The 17,061-nt window shown below is 37.9% G+C and overlaps 32 non-coding genes and 30 pseudogenes across 32 annotated transcripts; all 62 read left to right on the plus strand.

Annotated features, from left to right (window-relative positions):
* Positions 1–135: 135 nt before the first annotated feature.
* Positions 136–254, plus strand: LOC149599211 (5S ribosomal RNA; annotated as a pseudogene).
* A 140-nt stretch (positions 255–394) lies between these two features.
* LOC149599212 (5S ribosomal RNA) lies at positions 395–513 on the plus strand. Its single transcript, XR_016378249.1, has one exon. It is a non-coding gene; the product is annotated as a 5S ribosomal RNA (ribosomal RNA).
* Positions 514–650: 137 nt separating this feature from the next.
* LOC149599213 (5S ribosomal RNA) lies at positions 651–769 on the plus strand. The gene has a single exon (XR_016379188.1). It is a non-coding gene; the product is annotated as a 5S ribosomal RNA (ribosomal RNA).
* A 137-nt stretch (positions 770–906) lies between these two features.
* On the plus strand, positions 907–1,009 carry LOC149599214 (5S ribosomal RNA; annotated as a pseudogene).
* Positions 1,010–1,356: 347 nt separating this feature from the next.
* LOC149599215 (5S ribosomal RNA) lies at positions 1,357–1,475 on the plus strand. The gene has a single exon (XR_016378644.1). It is a non-coding gene; the product is annotated as a 5S ribosomal RNA (ribosomal RNA).
* A 362-nt stretch (positions 1,476–1,837) lies between these two features.
* On the plus strand, positions 1,838–1,956 carry LOC149599216 (5S ribosomal RNA; annotated as a pseudogene).
* Positions 1,957–2,093: 137 nt separating this feature from the next.
* LOC149599217 (5S ribosomal RNA) lies at positions 2,094–2,212 on the plus strand (annotated as a pseudogene).
* A 137-nt stretch (positions 2,213–2,349) lies between these two features.
* Positions 2,350–2,452, plus strand: LOC149599218 (5S ribosomal RNA; annotated as a pseudogene).
* A 122-nt stretch (positions 2,453–2,574) lies between these two features.
* Positions 2,575–2,693, plus strand: LOC149599219 (5S ribosomal RNA). Its single transcript, XR_016378579.1, has one exon. It is a non-coding gene; the product is annotated as a 5S ribosomal RNA (ribosomal RNA).
* A 137-nt stretch (positions 2,694–2,830) lies between these two features.
* On the plus strand, positions 2,831–2,933 carry LOC149599220 (5S ribosomal RNA; annotated as a pseudogene).
* Positions 2,934–3,055: 122 nt separating this feature from the next.
* Positions 3,056–3,174, plus strand: LOC149599221 (5S ribosomal RNA). Its single transcript, XR_016378580.1, has one exon. It is a non-coding gene; the product is annotated as a 5S ribosomal RNA (ribosomal RNA).
* A 137-nt stretch (positions 3,175–3,311) lies between these two features.
* Positions 3,312–3,414, plus strand: LOC149599222 (5S ribosomal RNA; annotated as a pseudogene).
* A 122-nt stretch (positions 3,415–3,536) lies between these two features.
* LOC149599223 (5S ribosomal RNA) lies at positions 3,537–3,655 on the plus strand. The gene has a single exon (XR_016378581.1). It is a non-coding gene; the product is annotated as a 5S ribosomal RNA (ribosomal RNA).
* A 140-nt stretch (positions 3,656–3,795) lies between these two features.
* Positions 3,796–3,914, plus strand: LOC149599224 (5S ribosomal RNA). Its single transcript, XR_016379108.1, has one exon. It is a non-coding gene; the product is annotated as a 5S ribosomal RNA (ribosomal RNA).
* A 136-nt stretch (positions 3,915–4,050) lies between these two features.
* On the plus strand, positions 4,051–4,169 carry LOC149599225 (5S ribosomal RNA). The gene has a single exon (XR_016378180.1). It is a non-coding gene; the product is annotated as a 5S ribosomal RNA (ribosomal RNA).
* A 137-nt stretch (positions 4,170–4,306) lies between these two features.
* LOC149599226 (5S ribosomal RNA) lies at positions 4,307–4,409 on the plus strand (annotated as a pseudogene).
* Positions 4,410–4,531: 122 nt separating this feature from the next.
* LOC149599227 (5S ribosomal RNA) lies at positions 4,532–4,650 on the plus strand. The gene has a single exon (XR_016378583.1). It is a non-coding gene; the product is annotated as a 5S ribosomal RNA (ribosomal RNA).
* A 137-nt stretch (positions 4,651–4,787) lies between these two features.
* On the plus strand, positions 4,788–4,906 carry LOC149599228 (5S ribosomal RNA; annotated as a pseudogene).
* Positions 4,907–5,042: 136 nt separating this feature from the next.
* LOC149599229 (5S ribosomal RNA) lies at positions 5,043–5,161 on the plus strand. Its single transcript, XR_016378181.1, has one exon. It is a non-coding gene; the product is annotated as a 5S ribosomal RNA (ribosomal RNA).
* A 137-nt stretch (positions 5,162–5,298) lies between these two features.
* LOC149599230 (5S ribosomal RNA) lies at positions 5,299–5,401 on the plus strand (annotated as a pseudogene).
* Positions 5,402–5,523: 122 nt separating this feature from the next.
* LOC149599231 (5S ribosomal RNA) lies at positions 5,524–5,642 on the plus strand. Its single transcript, XR_016378584.1, has one exon. It is a non-coding gene; the product is annotated as a 5S ribosomal RNA (ribosomal RNA).
* A 137-nt stretch (positions 5,643–5,779) lies between these two features.
* LOC149599232 (5S ribosomal RNA) lies at positions 5,780–5,898 on the plus strand (annotated as a pseudogene).
* Positions 5,899–6,241: 343 nt separating this feature from the next.
* On the plus strand, positions 6,242–6,360 carry LOC149599233 (5S ribosomal RNA). The gene has a single exon (XR_016378585.1). It is a non-coding gene; the product is annotated as a 5S ribosomal RNA (ribosomal RNA).
* Positions 6,361–6,500: 140 nt separating this feature from the next.
* On the plus strand, positions 6,501–6,619 carry LOC149599234 (5S ribosomal RNA; annotated as a pseudogene).
* Positions 6,620–6,755: 136 nt separating this feature from the next.
* On the plus strand, positions 6,756–6,874 carry LOC149599235 (5S ribosomal RNA). The gene has a single exon (XR_016378260.1). It is a non-coding gene; the product is annotated as a 5S ribosomal RNA (ribosomal RNA).
* Positions 6,875–7,011: 137 nt separating this feature from the next.
* Positions 7,012–7,114, plus strand: LOC149599236 (5S ribosomal RNA; annotated as a pseudogene).
* Positions 7,115–7,236: 122 nt separating this feature from the next.
* Positions 7,237–7,355, plus strand: LOC149599237 (5S ribosomal RNA). Its single transcript, XR_016378586.1, has one exon. It is a non-coding gene; the product is annotated as a 5S ribosomal RNA (ribosomal RNA).
* A 137-nt stretch (positions 7,356–7,492) lies between these two features.
* LOC149599238 (5S ribosomal RNA) lies at positions 7,493–7,611 on the plus strand (annotated as a pseudogene).
* A 343-nt stretch (positions 7,612–7,954) lies between these two features.
* On the plus strand, positions 7,955–8,073 carry LOC149599239 (5S ribosomal RNA). The gene has a single exon (XR_016378587.1). It is a non-coding gene; the product is annotated as a 5S ribosomal RNA (ribosomal RNA).
* A 140-nt stretch (positions 8,074–8,213) lies between these two features.
* On the plus strand, positions 8,214–8,332 carry LOC149599240 (5S ribosomal RNA). Its single transcript, XR_016378696.1, has one exon. It is a non-coding gene; the product is annotated as a 5S ribosomal RNA (ribosomal RNA).
* Positions 8,333–8,468: 136 nt separating this feature from the next.
* LOC149599241 (5S ribosomal RNA) lies at positions 8,469–8,587 on the plus strand. The gene has a single exon (XR_016378272.1). It is a non-coding gene; the product is annotated as a 5S ribosomal RNA (ribosomal RNA).
* Positions 8,588–8,724: 137 nt separating this feature from the next.
* Positions 8,725–8,827, plus strand: LOC149599242 (5S ribosomal RNA; annotated as a pseudogene).
* Positions 8,828–8,949: 122 nt separating this feature from the next.
* On the plus strand, positions 8,950–9,068 carry LOC149599243 (5S ribosomal RNA). Its single transcript, XR_016378588.1, has one exon. It is a non-coding gene; the product is annotated as a 5S ribosomal RNA (ribosomal RNA).
* A 137-nt stretch (positions 9,069–9,205) lies between these two features.
* Positions 9,206–9,324, plus strand: LOC149599244 (5S ribosomal RNA; annotated as a pseudogene).
* A 343-nt stretch (positions 9,325–9,667) lies between these two features.
* Positions 9,668–9,786, plus strand: LOC149599245 (5S ribosomal RNA). The gene has a single exon (XR_016378589.1). It is a non-coding gene; the product is annotated as a 5S ribosomal RNA (ribosomal RNA).
* Positions 9,787–9,926: 140 nt separating this feature from the next.
* LOC149599246 (5S ribosomal RNA) lies at positions 9,927–10,045 on the plus strand. The gene has a single exon (XR_016378697.1). It is a non-coding gene; the product is annotated as a 5S ribosomal RNA (ribosomal RNA).
* Positions 10,046–10,181: 136 nt separating this feature from the next.
* Positions 10,182–10,300, plus strand: LOC149599247 (5S ribosomal RNA). Its single transcript, XR_016378283.1, has one exon. It is a non-coding gene; the product is annotated as a 5S ribosomal RNA (ribosomal RNA).
* Positions 10,301–10,437: 137 nt separating this feature from the next.
* LOC149599248 (5S ribosomal RNA) lies at positions 10,438–10,540 on the plus strand (annotated as a pseudogene).
* A 347-nt stretch (positions 10,541–10,887) lies between these two features.
* LOC149599249 (5S ribosomal RNA) lies at positions 10,888–11,006 on the plus strand. Its single transcript, XR_016378645.1, has one exon. It is a non-coding gene; the product is annotated as a 5S ribosomal RNA (ribosomal RNA).
* Positions 11,007–11,144: 138 nt separating this feature from the next.
* Positions 11,145–11,263, plus strand: LOC149599250 (5S ribosomal RNA; annotated as a pseudogene).
* A 137-nt stretch (positions 11,264–11,400) lies between these two features.
* On the plus strand, positions 11,401–11,503 carry LOC149599251 (5S ribosomal RNA; annotated as a pseudogene).
* A 122-nt stretch (positions 11,504–11,625) lies between these two features.
* On the plus strand, positions 11,626–11,744 carry LOC149599252 (5S ribosomal RNA). The gene has a single exon (XR_016378590.1). It is a non-coding gene; the product is annotated as a 5S ribosomal RNA (ribosomal RNA).
* A 137-nt stretch (positions 11,745–11,881) lies between these two features.
* LOC149599253 (5S ribosomal RNA) lies at positions 11,882–11,984 on the plus strand (annotated as a pseudogene).
* Positions 11,985–12,106: 122 nt separating this feature from the next.
* Positions 12,107–12,225, plus strand: LOC149599254 (5S ribosomal RNA). Its single transcript, XR_016378591.1, has one exon. It is a non-coding gene; the product is annotated as a 5S ribosomal RNA (ribosomal RNA).
* A 137-nt stretch (positions 12,226–12,362) lies between these two features.
* Positions 12,363–12,481, plus strand: LOC149599255 (5S ribosomal RNA; annotated as a pseudogene).
* Positions 12,482–12,617: 136 nt separating this feature from the next.
* Positions 12,618–12,720, plus strand: LOC149599256 (5S ribosomal RNA; annotated as a pseudogene).
* A 122-nt stretch (positions 12,721–12,842) lies between these two features.
* On the plus strand, positions 12,843–12,961 carry LOC149599257 (5S ribosomal RNA). The gene has a single exon (XR_016378592.1). It is a non-coding gene; the product is annotated as a 5S ribosomal RNA (ribosomal RNA).
* A 140-nt stretch (positions 12,962–13,101) lies between these two features.
* Positions 13,102–13,220, plus strand: LOC149599258 (5S ribosomal RNA). Its single transcript, XR_016379109.1, has one exon. It is a non-coding gene; the product is annotated as a 5S ribosomal RNA (ribosomal RNA).
* A 136-nt stretch (positions 13,221–13,356) lies between these two features.
* On the plus strand, positions 13,357–13,475 carry LOC149599259 (5S ribosomal RNA). The gene has a single exon (XR_016378182.1). It is a non-coding gene; the product is annotated as a 5S ribosomal RNA (ribosomal RNA).
* Positions 13,476–13,612: 137 nt separating this feature from the next.
* Positions 13,613–13,715, plus strand: LOC149599260 (5S ribosomal RNA; annotated as a pseudogene).
* Positions 13,716–13,837: 122 nt separating this feature from the next.
* LOC149599261 (5S ribosomal RNA) lies at positions 13,838–13,956 on the plus strand. The gene has a single exon (XR_016378594.1). It is a non-coding gene; the product is annotated as a 5S ribosomal RNA (ribosomal RNA).
* A 137-nt stretch (positions 13,957–14,093) lies between these two features.
* Positions 14,094–14,212, plus strand: LOC149599262 (5S ribosomal RNA; annotated as a pseudogene).
* Positions 14,213–14,348: 136 nt separating this feature from the next.
* Positions 14,349–14,451, plus strand: LOC149599263 (5S ribosomal RNA; annotated as a pseudogene).
* A 122-nt stretch (positions 14,452–14,573) lies between these two features.
* LOC149599264 (5S ribosomal RNA) lies at positions 14,574–14,692 on the plus strand. Its single transcript, XR_016378595.1, has one exon. It is a non-coding gene; the product is annotated as a 5S ribosomal RNA (ribosomal RNA).
* Positions 14,693–14,832: 140 nt separating this feature from the next.
* LOC149599265 (5S ribosomal RNA) lies at positions 14,833–14,951 on the plus strand. Its single transcript, XR_016379110.1, has one exon. It is a non-coding gene; the product is annotated as a 5S ribosomal RNA (ribosomal RNA).
* A 136-nt stretch (positions 14,952–15,087) lies between these two features.
* On the plus strand, positions 15,088–15,206 carry LOC149599266 (5S ribosomal RNA). Its single transcript, XR_016378294.1, has one exon. It is a non-coding gene; the product is annotated as a 5S ribosomal RNA (ribosomal RNA).
* Positions 15,207–15,343: 137 nt separating this feature from the next.
* Positions 15,344–15,446, plus strand: LOC149599267 (5S ribosomal RNA; annotated as a pseudogene).
* Positions 15,447–15,793: 347 nt separating this feature from the next.
* LOC149599268 (5S ribosomal RNA) lies at positions 15,794–15,912 on the plus strand. Its single transcript, XR_016378646.1, has one exon. It is a non-coding gene; the product is annotated as a 5S ribosomal RNA (ribosomal RNA).
* Positions 15,913–16,049: 137 nt separating this feature from the next.
* On the plus strand, positions 16,050–16,168 carry LOC149599269 (5S ribosomal RNA; annotated as a pseudogene).
* Positions 16,169–16,305: 137 nt separating this feature from the next.
* On the plus strand, positions 16,306–16,424 carry LOC149599270 (5S ribosomal RNA; annotated as a pseudogene).
* Positions 16,425–16,561: 137 nt separating this feature from the next.
* Positions 16,562–16,680, plus strand: LOC149599271 (5S ribosomal RNA; annotated as a pseudogene).
* A 137-nt stretch (positions 16,681–16,817) lies between these two features.
* Positions 16,818–16,936, plus strand: LOC149599272 (5S ribosomal RNA; annotated as a pseudogene).
* Positions 16,937–17,061: the final 125 nt, after the last annotated feature.

Here is a 17,061-nt window from a genome sequence, read left to right on the forward strand (position 1 = left end):
TTCACTTTTTTTTCCTCTTTTAAATTCCAATAGATATGAAAAAAGCAAACATATTTTCTTTTTGTTATTGTTTTAAAAAGATGATGGTTAATTTGTCTCACTTAATTTAAATTCGAATTATTATCTAGCACTCACGGCAACGGCCATATCACGCTGAAAACACCGGTTCTCGTCCGATCACCGAAGTTAAGCAGCGTCGAGCGCAGTCAGTACTTGGGAGTGAGACCACTTAGGAAAACTGCGTGCCGTTGGCTTTTTCACTTTTTTTTCCTCTTTTAAATTCCAATAGATATGAAAAAAGCAAACATATTTTCTTTTTGTTATTGTTTTAAAAAGATGAAGGTTAATTTGTCTCACTTAATTTAAATTCGAATTAGTATTAAATAGCACTCTCGGCAACGGCCATATCACGCTGAAAACACCGGTTCTCGTCCGATCACCGAAGTTAAGCAGCGTCGAGCGCAGTCAGTACTTGGGAGGGAGACCACTTAGGAACACTGCGTGCCGTTGGCTTTTTCACTTTTTTTTCCTCTTTTAAATTCCAATAGATATGAAAAAAGGAAACATATTTTCTTTTTGTTATTGTTTTAAAAAGATGAAGGTTAATTTGTCTCACTTAATTTAAATTCGAACTATTATCTAGCACTCTCGGCAACGGCCATATCACGCTGAAAACACCGGTTCTCGTCCGGTCACCGAAGTTAAGCAGCGTCGAGCGCAGTCAGTACTTGGGAGGGAGACCACTTAGGAACACTGCGTGCCGTTGGCTTTTTCACTTTTTTTTCCTCTTTTAAATTCGTATAGATATGAAAAAAGCAAACATATTTTCTTTTTGTTATTGTTTTAAAAAGATGAAGGTCAATTTGTCTCACTTAATTTAAATTCGAATTATTATCTAGCACTCTCGGCAACGGCCATATCACGCTGAAAACACCGGTTCTCGTCCGATCACCGCAGTTAAGCAGCGTCGAGCGCAGTCAGTACTTGGAAACTCTGCGTGCCGTTGGCTTTTTCACATTTGTTTCCTCTTTTAAATTCCATCAGATATTAAAAAAGCAAACATATCTTCTTTTTGTTATTGTTTTATAAAGATGAAGGTTAATTAAATTCAAATTATTAAATAGCACTCTCGGCAACGGCCATATCAAGCTGAAAACACCGGTTCTCGTCCGATCACCGAAAATAAGCAGCGTTGAGCGCAGTCAGTACTTGGAAACTCTGCGTGCCGTTGGCTTTTTCACTTATGTTTCCTCTTTTAAATTCCATCAGATATGAAAAAAGCAAACATATCTTCTTTTTGTTATTGTTTTATAAAGATGAAGGTTAATTAAATTCAAATTATTAATTAGCACTCTCGGCAACGGCCATATCACGCTGAAAACACCGGTTCTCGTCCGATCACCGAAGTTAAGAAGCGTCGAGCGCAGTCAGTACTTGGGAGGGAGACCACTTAGGAACACTGCGTGCCGTTGGCTTTTTCACTTTTTTTTCCTCTTTTAAATTCCTATAGATATGAAAAAAGCAAACATATTTTCTTTTTGTTATTGTTTTAAAAAGATGAAGGTCAATTTGTCTCACTTAATTTAAATTCGAATTATTATCTAGCACTCTCGGCAACGGCTATATCAAGCTGATAACACCGGTTATCGTCCGATCACCGAAGTTAAGCAGCGTCGAGCGCAGTCAGTACTTGGAAACTCTGCGTGCCGTTGGCTTTTTCACTTTTGTTTCCTCTTTTAAATTCCATCAGATATGAAAAAAGCAAACATATCTTCTTTTTGTTATTGTTTTATAAAGATGAAGGTTAATTGAATTCAAATTATTAAATAGCACTCTCGGCAACGGCCATATCAAGCTGAAAACACCGGTTCTCGTCCGATCACCGAAGTTAAGAAGCGTCGAGCGCAGTCAGTACTTGGGAGGGAGACCACTTAGGAACACTGCGTGCCGTTGGCTTTTTCACTTTTTTTTCCTCTTTTAAATTCCAATAGATATGAAAAAAGCAAACATATTTTCTTTTTGTTATTGTTTTAAAAAGATGAAGGTTAATTTGTCTCACTTAATTTAAATTCGAATTATTAAATAGCACTCTCGGCAACGGCCATATCACGCTGAAAACACCGGTTCTCGTCCGATCACCGAAGTTAAGCAGCGTCGAGCGCAGTCAGTACTTGGGAGTGAGACCACTTAGGAACACTGCGTGCCGTTGGCTTTTTCACTTTTTTTTCCTCTTTTAAATTCCAATAGATATGAAAAAAGCAAACATATTTTCTTTTTGTTATTGTTTTAAAAAGATGATGGTTAATTTGTCTCACTTAATTTAAATTCGAATTATTATCTAGCACTCACGGCAACGGCCATATCACGCTGAAAACACCGGTTCTCGTCCGATCACCGAAGTTAAGCAGCGTCGAGCGCAGTCAGTACTTGGAAACTTTGCGTGCCGTTGGCTTTTTCACTTTTATTTCCTCTTTTAAATTCCATGAGATATGAAAAAAGCAAACATATCTTCTTTTTCTTATTGATTTATAAAGATGAAGGTTAATTAAATTCGAATTATTAAATAGCACTCTCGGCAACGGCCATATCACGCTGAAAACACCGGTTCTCGTCCGATCACCGAAGTTGAGCAGCGTCGAGCGCAGTCAGTACTTGGGAGGGAGACCACTTAGGAACACTGCGTGCCGTTGGCTTTTTCACTTTTTTTTCCTCTTTTAAATTCCAATAGATATGAAAAAAGCAAACATATTTTCTTTTTGTTATTGTTTTAAAAAGATGATGGTTAATTTGTCACACTTAATTTAAATTCGAATTATTATCTAGCACTCACGGCAACGGCCATATCACGCTGAAAACACCGGTTCTCGTCCGATCACCGAAGTTAAGCAGCGTCGAGCGCAGTCAGTACTTGGAAACTTTGCGTGCCGTTGGCTTTTTCACTTTTATTTCCTCTTTTAAATTCCATGAGATATGAAAAAAGCAAACATATCTTCTTTTTCTTATTGATTTATAAAGATGAAGGTTAATTAAATTCGAATTATTAAATAGCACTCTCGGCAACGGCCATATCACGCTGAAAACACCGGTTCTCGTCCGATCACCGAAGTTGAGCAGCGTCGAGCGCAGTCAGTACTTGGGAGGGAGACCACTTAGGAACACTGCGTGCCGTTGGCTTTTTCACTTTTTTTTCCTTTTTTAAATTCCAATAAATATGAAAATAGCAAACATATTTTCTTTTTGTTATTGTTTTAAAAAGATGAAGGTTAATTTGTCTCACTTAATTTAAATTCGAATTATTAAATAGCACTCTCGGCAACGGCCATATCACGCTGAAAACACCGGTTCTCGTCCGATCACCGAAGTTAAGCAGCGTCGAGCGCAGTCAGTACTTGGAAACTTTGCGTGCCGTTGGCTTTTTCACTTTTATTTCCTCTTTTAAATTCCATGAGATATGAAAAAAGCAAACATATCTTCTTTTTCTTATTGATTTATAAAGATGAAGGTTAAGTAAATTCGAATTATTAAATAGCACTCTCGGCAACGGCCATATCACGCTGAAAACACCGGTTCTCGTCCGATCACCGAAGTTGAGCAGCGTCGAGCGCAGTCAGTACTTGGGAGGGAGACCACTTAGGAACACTGCGTGCCGTTGGCTTTTTCACTTTTTTTTCCTCTTTTAAATTCCAATAAATATGAAAATAGCAAACATATTTTCTTTTTGTTATTGTTTTAAAAAGATGAAGGTTAATTTGTCTCACTTAATTTAAATTCGAATTAGTATTAAATAGCACTCTCGGCAACGGCTATATCACGCTGAAAACACCGGTTCTCGTCCGATCACCGAAGTTAAGCAGCGTCGAGCGCAGTCAGTACTTGGGAGGGAGACCACTTAGGAACACTGCGTGCCGTTGGCTTTTTCACTTTTTTTCCTCTTTTAAATTCCAATAGATATGAAAAAAGGAAACATATTTTCTTTTTGTTATTGTTTTAAAAAGATGAAGGTTAATTTGTCTCACTTAATTTAAATTCGAATTATTATCTAGCACTCTCGGCAACGGCCATATCACGCTGAAAACATCGGTTCTCGTCCGATCACCGAAGTTAAGCAGCGTCGAGCGCAGTCAGTACTTGGGAGGGAGACCACTTAGGAACACTGCGTGCCGTTGGCTTTTTCACTTTTTTTTCCTCTTTTAAATTCGTATAGATATGAAAAAAGCAAACATATTTTCTTTTTGTTATTGTTTTAAAAAGATGAAGGTCAATTTGTCTCACTTAATTTAAATTCGAATTATTATCTAGCACTCTCGGCAACGGCCATATCACGCTGAAAACACCGGTTCTCGTCCGATCACCGCAGTTAAGCAGCGTCGAGCGCAGTCAGTACTTGGAAACTTTGCGTGCCGTTGGCTTTTTCACTTTTATTTCCTCTTTTAAATTCCATGAGATATGAAAAAAGCAAACATATCTTCTTTTTCTTATTGATTTATAAAGATGAAGGTTAATTAAATTCGAATTATTAAATAGCACTCTCGGCAACGGCCATATCACGCTGAAAACACCGGTTCTCGTCCGATCACCGAAGTTGAGCAGCGTCGAGCGCAGTCAGTACTTGGGAGGGAGACCACTTAGGAACACTGCGTGCCGTTGGCTTTTTCACTTTTTTTTCCTTTTTTAAATTCCAATAAATATGAAAATAGCAAACATATTTTTTTTTTGTTATTGTTTTAAAAAGATGAAGGTTAATTTGTCTCACTTAATTTAAATTCGAATTATTAAATAGCACTCTCGGCAACGGCCATATCACGCTGAAAACACCGGTTCTCGTCCGATCACCGAAGTTAAGCAGCGTCGAGCGCAGTCAGTACTTGGGAGTGAGACCACTTAGGAACACTGCGTGCCGTTGGATTTTTCACTTTTTTTTCCTCTTTTAAATTCCAATAGATATGAAAAAAGCAAACATATTTTTTTTTGTTATTGTTTTAAAAAGATGATGGTTAATTTGTCTCACTTAATTTAAATTCGAATTATTATCTAGCACTCTCGGCAACGGCCATATCACGCTGAAAACATCGGTTCTCGTCCGATCACCGAAGTTAAGCAGCGTCGAGCGCAGTCAGTACTTGGGAGGGAGACCACTTAGGAACACTGCGTGCCGTTGGCTTTTTCACTTTTTTTTCCTCTTTTAAATTCGTATAGATATGAAAAAAGCAAACATATTTTCTTTTTGTTATTGTTTTAAAAAGATGAAGGTCAATTTGTCTCACTTAATTTAAATTCGAATTATTATCTAGCACTCTCGGCAACGGCCATATCACGCTGAAAACACCGGTTCTCGTCCGATCACCGCAGTTAAGCAGCGTCGAGCGCAGTCAGTACTTGGAAACTTTGCGTGCCGTTGGCTTTTTCACTTTTATTTCCTCTTTTAAATTCCATGAGATATGAAAAAAGCAAACATATCTTCTTTTTCTTATTGATTTATAAAGATGAAGGTTAATTAAATTCGAATTATTAAATAGCACTCTCGGCAACGGCCATATCACGCTGAAAACACCGGTTCTCGTCCGATCACCGAAGTTGAGCAGCGTCGAGCGCAGTCAGTACTTGGGAGGGAGACCACTTAGGAACACTGCGTGCCGTTGGCTTTTTCACTTTTTTTTCCTTTTTTAAATTCCAATAAATATGAAAATAGCAAACATATTTTTTTTTTGTTATTGTTTTAAAAAGATGAAGGTTAATTTGTCTCACTTAATTTAAATTCGAATTATTAAATAGCACTCTCGGCAACGGCCATATCACGCTGAAAACACCGGTTCTCGTCCGATCACCGAAGTTAAGCAGCGTCGAGCGCAGTCAGTACTTGGGAGTGAGACCACTTAGGAACACTGCGTGCCGTTGGATTTTTCACTTTTTTTTCCTCTTTTAAATTCCAATAGATATGAAAAAAGCAAACATATTTTTTTTTGTTATTGTTTTAAAAAGATGATGGTTAATTTGTCTCACTTAATTTAAATTCGAATTATTATCTAGCACTCTCGGCAACGGCCATATCACGCTGAAAACACCGAAGTTAAGCAGCGTCGAGCGCAGTCAGTACTTGGAAACTTTGCGTGCCGTTGGCTTTTTCACTTTTATTTCCTCTTTTAAATTCCATGAGATATGAAAAAAGCAAACATATCTTCTTTTTCTTATTGATTTATAAAGATGAAGGTTAAGTAAATTCGAATTATTAAATAGCACTCTCGGCAACGGCCATATCACGCTGAAAACACCGGTTCTCGTCCGATCACCGAAGTTGAGCAGCGTCGAGCGCAGTCAGTACTTGGGAGGGAGACCACTTAGGAACACTGCGTGCCGTTGGCTTTTTCACTTTTTTTTCCTCTTTTAAATTCCAATAAATATGAAAATAGCAAACATATTTTCTTTTTGTTATTGTTTTAAAAAGATGAAGGTTAATTTGTCTCACTTAATTTAAATTCGAATTAGTATTAAATAGCACTCTCGGCAACGGCTATATCACGCTGAAAACACCGGTTCTTGTCCGATCACCGAAGTTAAGCAGCGTCGAGCGCAGTCAGTACTTGGGAGGGAGACCACTTAGGAACACTGCGTGCCGTTGGCTTTTTCACTTTTTTTCCTCTTTTAAATTCCAATAGATATGAAAAAAGGAAACATATTTTCTTTTTGTTATTGTTTTAAAAAGATGAAGGTTAATTTGTCTCACTTAATTTAAATTCAAATTATTATCTAGCACTCTCGGCAACGGCCATATCACGCTGAAAACACCGGTTCTCGTCCGATCACCGAAGTTAAGCAGCGTCGAGCGCAGTCAGTACTTGGGAGGGAGACCACTTAGGAACACTGCGTGCCGTTGGCTTTTTCACTTTTTTTTCCTCTTTTAAATTCGTATAGATATGAAAAAAGCAAACATATTTTCTTTTTGTTATTGTTTTAAAAAGATGAAGGTGAATTTGTCTCACTTAATTTAAATTCGAATTATTATCTAGCACTCTCGGCAACGGCCATATCACGCTGAAAACACCGGTTCTCGTCCGATCACCGCAGTTAAGCAGCGTCGAGCGCAGTCAGTACTTGGAAACTTTGCGTGCCGTTGGCTTTTTCACTTTTATTTCCTCTTTTAAATTCCATGAGATATGAAAAAAGCAAACATATCTTCTTTTTCTTATTGATTTATAAAGATGAAGGTTAATTAAATTCGAATTATTAAATAGCACTCTCGGCAACGGCCATATCACGCTGAAAACACCGGTTCTCGTCCGATCACCGAAGTTGAGCAGCGTCGAGCGCAGTCAGTACTTGGGAGGGAGACCACTTAGGAACACTGCGTGCCGTTGGCTTTTTCACTTTTTTTTCCTTTTTTAAATTCCAATAAATATGAAAATAGCAAACATATTTTCTTTTTGTTATTGTTTTAAAAAGATGAAGGTTAATTTGTCTCACTTAATTTAAATTCGAATTATTAAATAGCACTCTCGGCAACGGCCATATCACGCTGAAAACACCGGTTCTCGTCCGATCACCGAAGTTAAGCAGCGTCGAGCGCAGTCAGTACTTGGGAGTGAGACCACTTAGGAACACTGCGTGCCGTTGGATTTTTCACTTTTTTTTCCTCTTTTAAATTCCAATAGATATGAAAAAAGCAAACATATTTTTTTTTGTTATTGTTTTAAAAAGATGATGGTTAATTTGTCTCACTTAATTTAAATTCGAATTATTATCTAGCACTCTCGGCAACGGCCATATCACGCTGAAAACACCGAAGTTAAGCAGCGTCGAGCGCAGTCAGTACTTGGAAACTTTGCGTGCCGTTGGCTTGTTCACTTTTATTTCCTCTTTTAAATTCCATGAGATATGAAAAAAGCAAACATATCTTCTTTTTCTTATTGATTTATAAAGATGAAGGTTAAGTAAATTCGAATTATTAAATAGCACTCTCGGCAACGGCCATATCACGCTGAAAACACCGGTTCTCGTCCGATCACCGAAGTTGAGCAGCGTCGAGCGCAGTCAGTACTTGGGAGGGAGACCACTTAGGAACACTGCGTGCCGTTGGCTTATTCACTTTTTTTTCCTCTTTTAAATTCCAATAAATATGAAAATAGCAAACATATTTTCTTTTTGTTATTGTTTTAAAAAGATGAAGGTTAATTTGTCTCACTTAATTTAAATTCGAATTAGTATTAAATAGCACTCTCGGCAACGGCTATATCACGCTGAAAACACCGGTTCTCGTCCGATCACCGAAGTTAAGCAGCGTCGAGCGCAGTCAGTACAAGGGAGGGAGACCACTTAGGAACACTGCGTGCCGTTGGCTTTTTCACTTTTTTTCCTCTTTTAAATTCCAATAGATATGAAAAAAGGAAACATATTTTCTTTTTGTTATTGTTTTAAATAGATGAAGGTTAATTTGTCTCACTTAATTTAAATTCGAATTATTATCTAGCACTCTCGGCAACGGCCATATCACGCTGAAAACACCGGTTCTCGTCCGATCACCGAAGTTAAGCAGCGTCGAGCGCAGTCAGTACTTGGGAGGGAGACCACTTAGGAACACTGCGTGCCGTTGGCTTTTTCACTTTTTTTTCCTCTTTTAAATTCGTATAGATATGAAAAAAGCAAACATATTTTCTTTTTGTTATTGTTTTAAAAAGATGAAGGTCAATTTGTCTCACTTAATTTAAATTCGAATTATTATCTAGCACTCTCGGCAACGGCCATATCACGCTGAAAACACCGGTTCTCGTCCGATCACCGCAGTTAAGCAGCGTCGAGCGCAGTCAGTACTTGGAAACTTTGCGTGCCGTTGGCTTTTTCACTTTTATTTCCTCTTTTAAATTCCATGAGATATGAAAAAAGCAAACATATCTTCTTTTTCTTATTGATTTATAAAGATGAAGGTTAATTAAATTCGAATTATTAAATAGCACTCTCGGCAACGGCCATATCACGCTGAAAACACCGGTTCTCGTCCGATCACCGAAGTTGAGCAGCGTCGAGCGCAGTCAGTACTTGGGAGGGAGACCACTTAGGAACACTGCGTGCCGTTGGCTTTTTCACTTTTTTTTCCTTTTTTAAATTCCAATAAATATGAAAATAGCAAACATATTTTCTTTTTGTTATTGTTTTAAAAAGATGAAGGTTAATTTGTCTCACTTAATTTAAATTCGAATTATTAAATAGCACTCTCGGCAACGGCCATATCACGCTGAAAACACCGGTTCTCGTCCGATCACCGAAGTTAAGCAGCGTCGAGCGCAGTCAGTACTTGGGAGTGAGACCACTTAGGAACACTGCGTGCCGTTGGATTTTTCACTTTTTTTTCCTCTTTTAAATTCCAATAGATATGAAAAAAGCAAACATATTTTTTTTTGTTATTGTTTTAAAAAGATGATGGTTAATTTGTCTCACTTAATTTAAATTCGAATTATTATCTAGCACTCTCGGCAACGGCCATATCACGCTGAAAACACCGAAGTTAAGCAGCGTCGAGCGCAGTCAGTACTTGGAAACTTTGCGTGCCGTTGGCTTTTTCACTTTTATTTCCTCTTTTAAATTCCATGAGATATGAAAAAAGCAAACATATCTTCTTTTTCTTATTGATTTATAAAGATGAAGGTTAAGTAAATTCGAATTATTAAATAGCACTCTCGGCAACGGCCATATCACGCTGAAAACACCGGTTCTCGTCCGATCACCGAAGTTGAGCAGCGTCGAGCGCAGTCAGTACTTGGGAGGGAGACCACTTAGGAACACTGCGTGCCGTTGGCTTTTTCACTTTTTTTTCCTCTTTTAAATTCCAATAAATATGAAAATAGCAAACATATTTTCTTTTTGTTATTGTTTTAAAAAGATGAAGGTTAATTTGTCTCACTTAATTTAAATTCGAATTAGTATTAAATAGCACTCTCGGCAACGGCTATATCACGCTGAAAACACCGGTTCTCGTCCGATCACCGAAGTTAAGCAGCGTCGAGCGCAGTCAGTACAAGGGAGGGAGACCACTTAGGAACACTGCGTGCCGTTGGCTTTTTCACTTTTTTTCCTCTTTTAAATTCCAATAGATATGAAAAAAGGAAACATATTTTCTTTTTGTTATTGTTTTAAATAGATGAAGGTTAATTTGTCTCACTTAATTTAAATTCGAATTATTATCTAGCACTCTCGGCAACGGCCATATCACGCTGAAAACACCGGTTCTCGTCCGATCACCGAAGTTAAGCAGCGTCGAGCGCAGTCAGTACTTGGGAGGGAGACCACTTAGGAACACTGCGTGCCGTTGGCTTTTTCACTTTTTTTTCCTCTTTTAAATTCGTATAGATATGAAAAAAGCAAACATATTTTCTTTTTGTTATTGTTTTAAAAAGATGAAGGTCAATTTGTCTCACTTAATTTAAATTCGAATTATTATCTAGCACTCTCGGCAACGGCCATATCACGCTGAAAACACCGGTTCTCGTCCGATCACCGCAGTTAAGCAGCGTCGAGCGCAGTCAGTACTTGGAAACTCTGCGTGCCGTTGGCTTTTTCACATTTGTTTCCTCTTTTAAATTCCATCAGATATTAAAAAAGCAAACATATCTTCTTTTTGTTATTGTTTTATAAAGATGAAGGTTAATTAAATTCAAATTATTAAATAGCACTCTCGGCAACGGCTATATCAAGCTGAAAACACCGGTTCTCGTCCGATCACCGAAAATAAGCAGCGTTGAGCGCAGTCAGTACTTGGAAACTCTGCGTGCCGTTGGCTTTTTCACTTATGTTTCCTCTTTTAAATTCCATCAGATATGAAAAAAGCAAACATATCTTCTTTTTGTTATTGTTTTATAAAGATGAAGGTTAATTAAATTCAAATTATTAATTAGCACTCTCGGCAACGGCCATATCACGCTGAAAACACCGGTTCTCGTCCGATCACCGAAGTTAAGAAGCGTCGAGCGCAGTCAGTACTTGGGAGGGAGACCACTTAGGAACACTGCGTGCCGTTGGCTTTTTCACTTTTTTTTTCCTCTTTTAAATTCCAATAGATATGAAAAAAGCAAACATATTTTCTTTTTGTTATTGTTTTAAAAAGATGATGGTTAATTTGTCTCACTTAATTTAAATTCGAATTATTATCTAGCACTCTCGGCAACGGCCATATGACGCTGAAAACACCGGTTCTCGTCCGATTACCGAAGTTAAGAAGCGTCGAGCGCAGTCAGTACTTGGGAGTGAGACCACTTAGGAACACTGCGTGCCGTTGGCTTTTTCACTTTTTTTTCCTCTTTTAAATTCCAATAGATATGAAAAAAGCAAACATATTTTCTTTTTGTTATTGTTTTAAAAAGATGATGGTTAATTTGTCTCACTTAATTTAAATTCGAATTATTATCTAGCACTCACGGCAACGGCCATATCACGCTGAAAACACCGGTTCTCGTCCGATCACCGAAGTTAAGCAGCGTCGAGCGCAGTCAGTACTTGGAAACTTTGCGTGCCGTTGGCTTTTTCACTTTTATTTCCTCTTTTAAATTCCATGAGATATGAAAAAAGCAAACATATCTTCTTTTTCTTATTGATTTATAAAGATGAAGGTTAATTAAATTCGAATTATTAAATAGCACTCTCGGCAACGGCCATATCACGCTGAAAACACCGGTTCTCGTCCGATCACCGAAGTTGAGCAGCGTCGAGCGCAGTCAGTACTTGGGAGGGAGACCACTTAGGAACACTGCGTGCCGTTGGCTTTTTCACTTTTTTTTCCTCTTTTAAATTCCAATAGATATGAAAAAAGCAAACATATTTTCTTTTTGTTATTGTTTTAAAAAGATGATGGTTAATTTGTCTCACTTAATTTAAATTCGAATTATTATCTAGCACTCACGGCAACGGCCATATCACGCTGAAAACACCGGTTCTCGTCCGATCACCGAAGTTAAGCAGCGTCGAGCGCAGTCAGTACTTGGAAACTTTGCGTGCCGTTGGCTTTTTCACTTTTATTTCCTCTTTTAAATTCCATGAGATATGAAAAAAGCAAACATATCTTCTTTTTCTTATTGATTTATAAAGATGAAGGTTAATTAAATTCGAATTATTAAATAGCACTCTCGGCAACGGCCATATCACGCTGAAAACACCGGTTCTCGTCCGATCACCGAAGTTGAGCAGCGTCGAGCGCAGTCAGTACTTGGGAGGGAGACCACTTAGGAACACTGCGTGCCGTTGGCTTTTTCACTTTTTTTTCCTTTTTTAAATTCCAATAAATATGAAAATAGCAAACATATTTTCTTTTTGTTATTGTTTTAAAAAGATGAAGGTTAATTTGTCTCACTTAATTTAAATTCGAATTATTAAATAGCACTCTCGGCAACGGCCATATCACGCTGAAAACACCGGTTCTCGTCCGATCACCGAAGTTAAGCAGCGTCGAGCGCAGTCAGTACTTGGGAGTGAGACCACTTAGGAACACTGCGTGCCGTTGGATTTTTCACTTTTTTTTCCTCTTTTAAATTCCAATAGATATGAAAAAAGCAAACATATTTTTTTTTGTTATTGTTTTAAAAAGATGATGGTTAATTTGTCTCACTTAATTTAAATTCGAATTATTATCTAGCACTCTCGGCAACGGCCATATCACGCTGAAAACACCGGTTCTCGTCCGATCACCGAAGTTAAGCAGCGTCGAGCGCAGTCAGTACTTGGAAACTTTGCGTGCCGTTGGCTTTTTCACTTTTATTTCCTCTTTTAAATTCCATGAGATATGAAAAAAGCAAACATATCTTCTTTTTCTTATTGATTTATAAAGATGAAGGTTAAGTAAATTCGAATTATTAAATAGCACTCTCGGCAACGGCCATATCACGCTGAAAACACCGGTTCTCGTCCGATCACCGAAGTTGAGCAGCGTCGAGCGCAGTCAGTACTTGGGAGGGAGACCACTTAGGAACACTGCGTGCCGTTGGCTTTTTCACTTTTTTTTCCTCTTTTAAATTCCAATAAATATGAAAATAGCAAACATATTTTCTTTTTGTTATTGTTTTAAAAAGATGAAGGTTAATTTGTCTCACTTAATTTAAATTCGAATTAGTATTAAATAGCACTCTCGGCAACGGCTATATCACGCTGAAAACACCGGTTCTCGTCCGATCACCGAAGTTAAGCAGCGTCGAGCGCAGTCAGTACTTGGGAGGGAGACCACTTAGGAACACTGCGTGCCGTTGGCTTTTTCACTTTTTTTCCTCTTTTAAATTCCAATAGATATGAAAAAAGGAAACATATTTTCTTTTTGTTATTGTTTTAAAAAGATGAAGGTTAATTTGTCTCACTTAATTTAAATTCGAATTATTATCTAGCACTCTCGGCAACGGCCATATCACGCTGAAAACATCGGTTCTCGTCCGATCACCGAAGTTAAGCAGCGTCGAGCGCAGTCAGTACTTGGGAGGGAGACCACTTAGGAACACTGCGTGCCGTTGGCTTTTTCACTTTTTTTTCCTCTTTTAAATTCGTATAGATATGAAAAAAGCAAACATATTTTCTTTTTGTTATTGTTTTAAAAAGATGAAGGTCAATTTGTCTCACTTAATTTAAATTCGAATTATTATCTAGCACTCTCGGCAACGGCCATATCACGCTGAAAACACCGGTTCTCGTCCGATCACCGCAGTTAAGCAGCGTCGAGCGCAGTCAGTACTTGGAAACTTTGCGTGCCGTTGGCTTTTTCACTTTTATTTCCTCTTTTAAATTCCATGAGATATGAAAAAAGCAAACATATCTTCTTTTTCTTATTGATTTATAAAGATGAAGGTTAATTAAATTCGAATTATTAAATAGCACTCTCGGCAACGGCCATATCACGCTGAAAACACCGGTTCTCGTCCGATCACCGAAGTTGAGCAGCGTCGAGCGCAGTCAGTACTTGGGAGGGAGACCACTTAGGAACACTGCGTGCCGTTGGCTTTTTCACTTTTTTTTCCTTTTTTAAATTCCAATAAATATGAAAATAGCAAACATATTTTCTTTTTGTTATTGTTTTAAAAAGATGAAGGTTAATTTGTCTCACTTAATTTAAATTCGAATTATTAAATAGCACTCTCGGCAACGGCCATATCACGCTGAAAACACCGGTTCTCGTCCGATCACCGAAGTTAAGCAGCGTCGAGCGCAGTCAGTACTTGGGAGTGAGACCACTTAGGAACACTGCGTGCCGTTGGATTTTTCACTTTTTTTTCCTCTTTTAAATTCCAATAGATATGAAAAAAGCAAACATATTTTTTTTTGTTATTGTTTTAAAAAGATGATGGTTAATTTGTCTCACTTAATTTAAATTCGAATTATTATCTAGCACTCTCGGCAACGGCCATATCACGCTGAAAACACCGGTTCTCGTCCGATCACCGAAGTTAAGCAGCGTCGAGCGCAGTCAGTACTTGGAAACTTTGCGTGCCGTTGGCTTTTTCACTTTTATTTCCTCTTTTAAATTCCATGAGATATGAAAAAAGCAAACATATCTTCTTTTTCTTATTGATTTATAAAGATGAAGGTTAAGTAAATTCGAATTATTAAATAGCACTCTCGGCAACGGCCATATCACGCTGAAAACACCGGTTCTCGTCCGATCACCGAAGTTGAGCAGCGTCGAGCGCAGTCAGTACTTGGGAGGGAGACCACTTAGGAACACTGCGTGCCGTTGGCTTTTTCACTTTTTTTTCCTCTTTTAAATTCCAATAAATATGAAAATAGCAAACATATTTTCTTTTTGTTATTGTTTTAAAAAGATGAAGGTTAATTTGTCTCACTTAATTTAAATTCGAATTAGTATTAAATAGCACTCTCGGCAACGGCTATATCACGCTGAAAACACCGGTTCTCGTCCGATCACCGAAGTTAAGCAGCGTCGAGCGCAGTCAGTACTTGGGAGGGAGACCACTTAGGAACACTGCGTGCCGTTGGCTTTTTCACTTTTTTTCCTCTTTTAAATTCCAATAGATATGAAAAAAGGAAACATATTTTCTTTTTGTTATTGTTTTAAAAAGATGAAGGTTAATTTGTCTCACTTAATTTAAATTCGAATTATTATCTAGCACTCTCGGCAACGGCCATATCACGCTGAAAACACCGGTTCTCGTCCGATCACCGAAGTTAAGCAGCGTCGAGCGCAGTCAGTACTTGGGAGGGAGACCACTTAGGAACACTGCGTGCCGTTGGCTTTTTCCCTTTTTTTTCCTCTTTTAAATTCGTATAGATATGAAAAAAGCAAACATATTTTCTTTTTGTTATTGTTTTAAAAAGATGAAGGTCAATTTGTCTCACTTAATTTAAATTCGAATTATTATCTAGCACTCTCGGCAACGGCCATATCACGCTGAAAACACCGGTTCTCGTCCGATCACCGCAGTTAAGCAGCGTCGAGCGCAGTCAGTACTTGGAAACTCTGCGTGCCGTTGGCTTTTTCACATTTGTTTCCTCTTTTAAATTCCATCAGATATTAAAAAAGCAAACATATCTTCTTTTTGTTATTGTTTTATAAAGATGAAGGTTAATTAAATTCAAATTATTAAATAGCACTCTCGGCAACGGCCATATCAAGCTGAAAACACCGGTTCTCGTCCGATCACCGAAAATAAGCAGCGTTGAGCGCAGTCAGTACTTGGAAACTCTGCGTGCCGTTGGCTTTTTCACTTATGTTTCCTCTTTTAAATTCCATCAGATATGAAAAAAGCAAACATATCTTCTTTTTGTTATTGTTTTATAAAGATGAAGGTTAATTAAATTCAAATTATTAATTAGCACTCTCGGCAACGGCCATATCACGCTGAAAACACCGGTTCTCGTCCGATCACCGAAGTTAAGAAGCGTCGAGCGCAGTCAGTACTTGGGAGGGAGACCACTTAGGAACACTGCGTGCCGTTGGCTTTTTCACTTTTTTTTCCTCTTTTAAATTCCAATAGATATGAAAAAAGCAAACATATTTTCTTTTTGTTATTGTTTTAAAAAGATGATGGTTAATTTGTCTCACTTAATTTAAATTCGAATTATTATCTAGCACTCTCGGCAACGGCCATATGACGCTGAAAACACCGGTTCTCGTCCGATTACCGAAGTTAAGAAGCGTCGAGCGCAGTCAGTACTTGGGAGGGAGACCACTTAGGAACACTGCGTGCCGTTGGCTTTTTCACTTTTTTTTCCTCTTTTAAATTCCAATAGATATGAAAAAAGCAAACATATTTTCTTTTTGTTATTGTTTTAAAAAGATGATGGTTAATTTGTCTCACTTAATTTAAATTCGAATTATAATCTAGCACTCTCGGCAACGGCCATATGACGCTGAAAACACCGGTTCTCGTCCGATCACCGAAGTTAAGAAGCGTCGAGCGCAGTCAGTACTTGGGAGGGAGACCACTTAGGAACACTGCGTGCCGTTGGCTTTTTCACTTTTTTTTCCTCTTTTAAATTCCAATAGATATGAAAAAAGCAAACATATTTTCTTTTTGTTATTGTTTTAAAAAGATGATGGTTAATTTGTCTCACTTAATTTAAATTCGAATTATTATCTAGCACTCTCGGCAACGGCCATATGACGCTGAAAACACCGGTTCTCGTCCGATTACCGAAGTTAAGAAGCGTCGAGCGCAGTCAGTACTTGGGAGGGAGACCACTTAGGAACACTGCGTGCCGTTGGCTTTTTCACTTTTTTTTCCTCTTTTAAATTCCAATAGATATGAAAAAAGCAAACATATTTTCTTTTTGTTATTGTTTTAAAAAGATGATGGTTAATTTGTCTCACTTAATTTAAATTCGAATTATAATCTAGCACTCTCGGCAACGGCCATATGACGCTGAAAACACCGGTTCTCGTCCGATCACCGAAGTTAAGAAGCGTCGAGCGCAGTCAGTACTTGGGAGGGAGACCACTTAGGAACACTGCGTGCCGTTGGCTTTTTCACTTTTTTTTCCTCTTTTAAATTCCAATAGATATGAAAAAAGCAAACATATTTTCTTTTTGTTATTGTTTTAAAAAGATGATGGTTAATTTGTCTCACTTAATTTAAATTCGAAATATTA

The sequence above is a fragment of the Phalangium opilio genome, unplaced genomic scaffold (assembly GCF_054372755.1).
Source record: "Phalangium opilio isolate 3A_F unplaced genomic scaffold, DU_Popi_V2 ptg000360l_1, whole genome shotgun sequence".
Lineage (NCBI taxonomy): Eukaryota > Metazoa > Arthropoda > Arachnida > Opiliones > Phalangiidae > Phalangium > Phalangium opilio.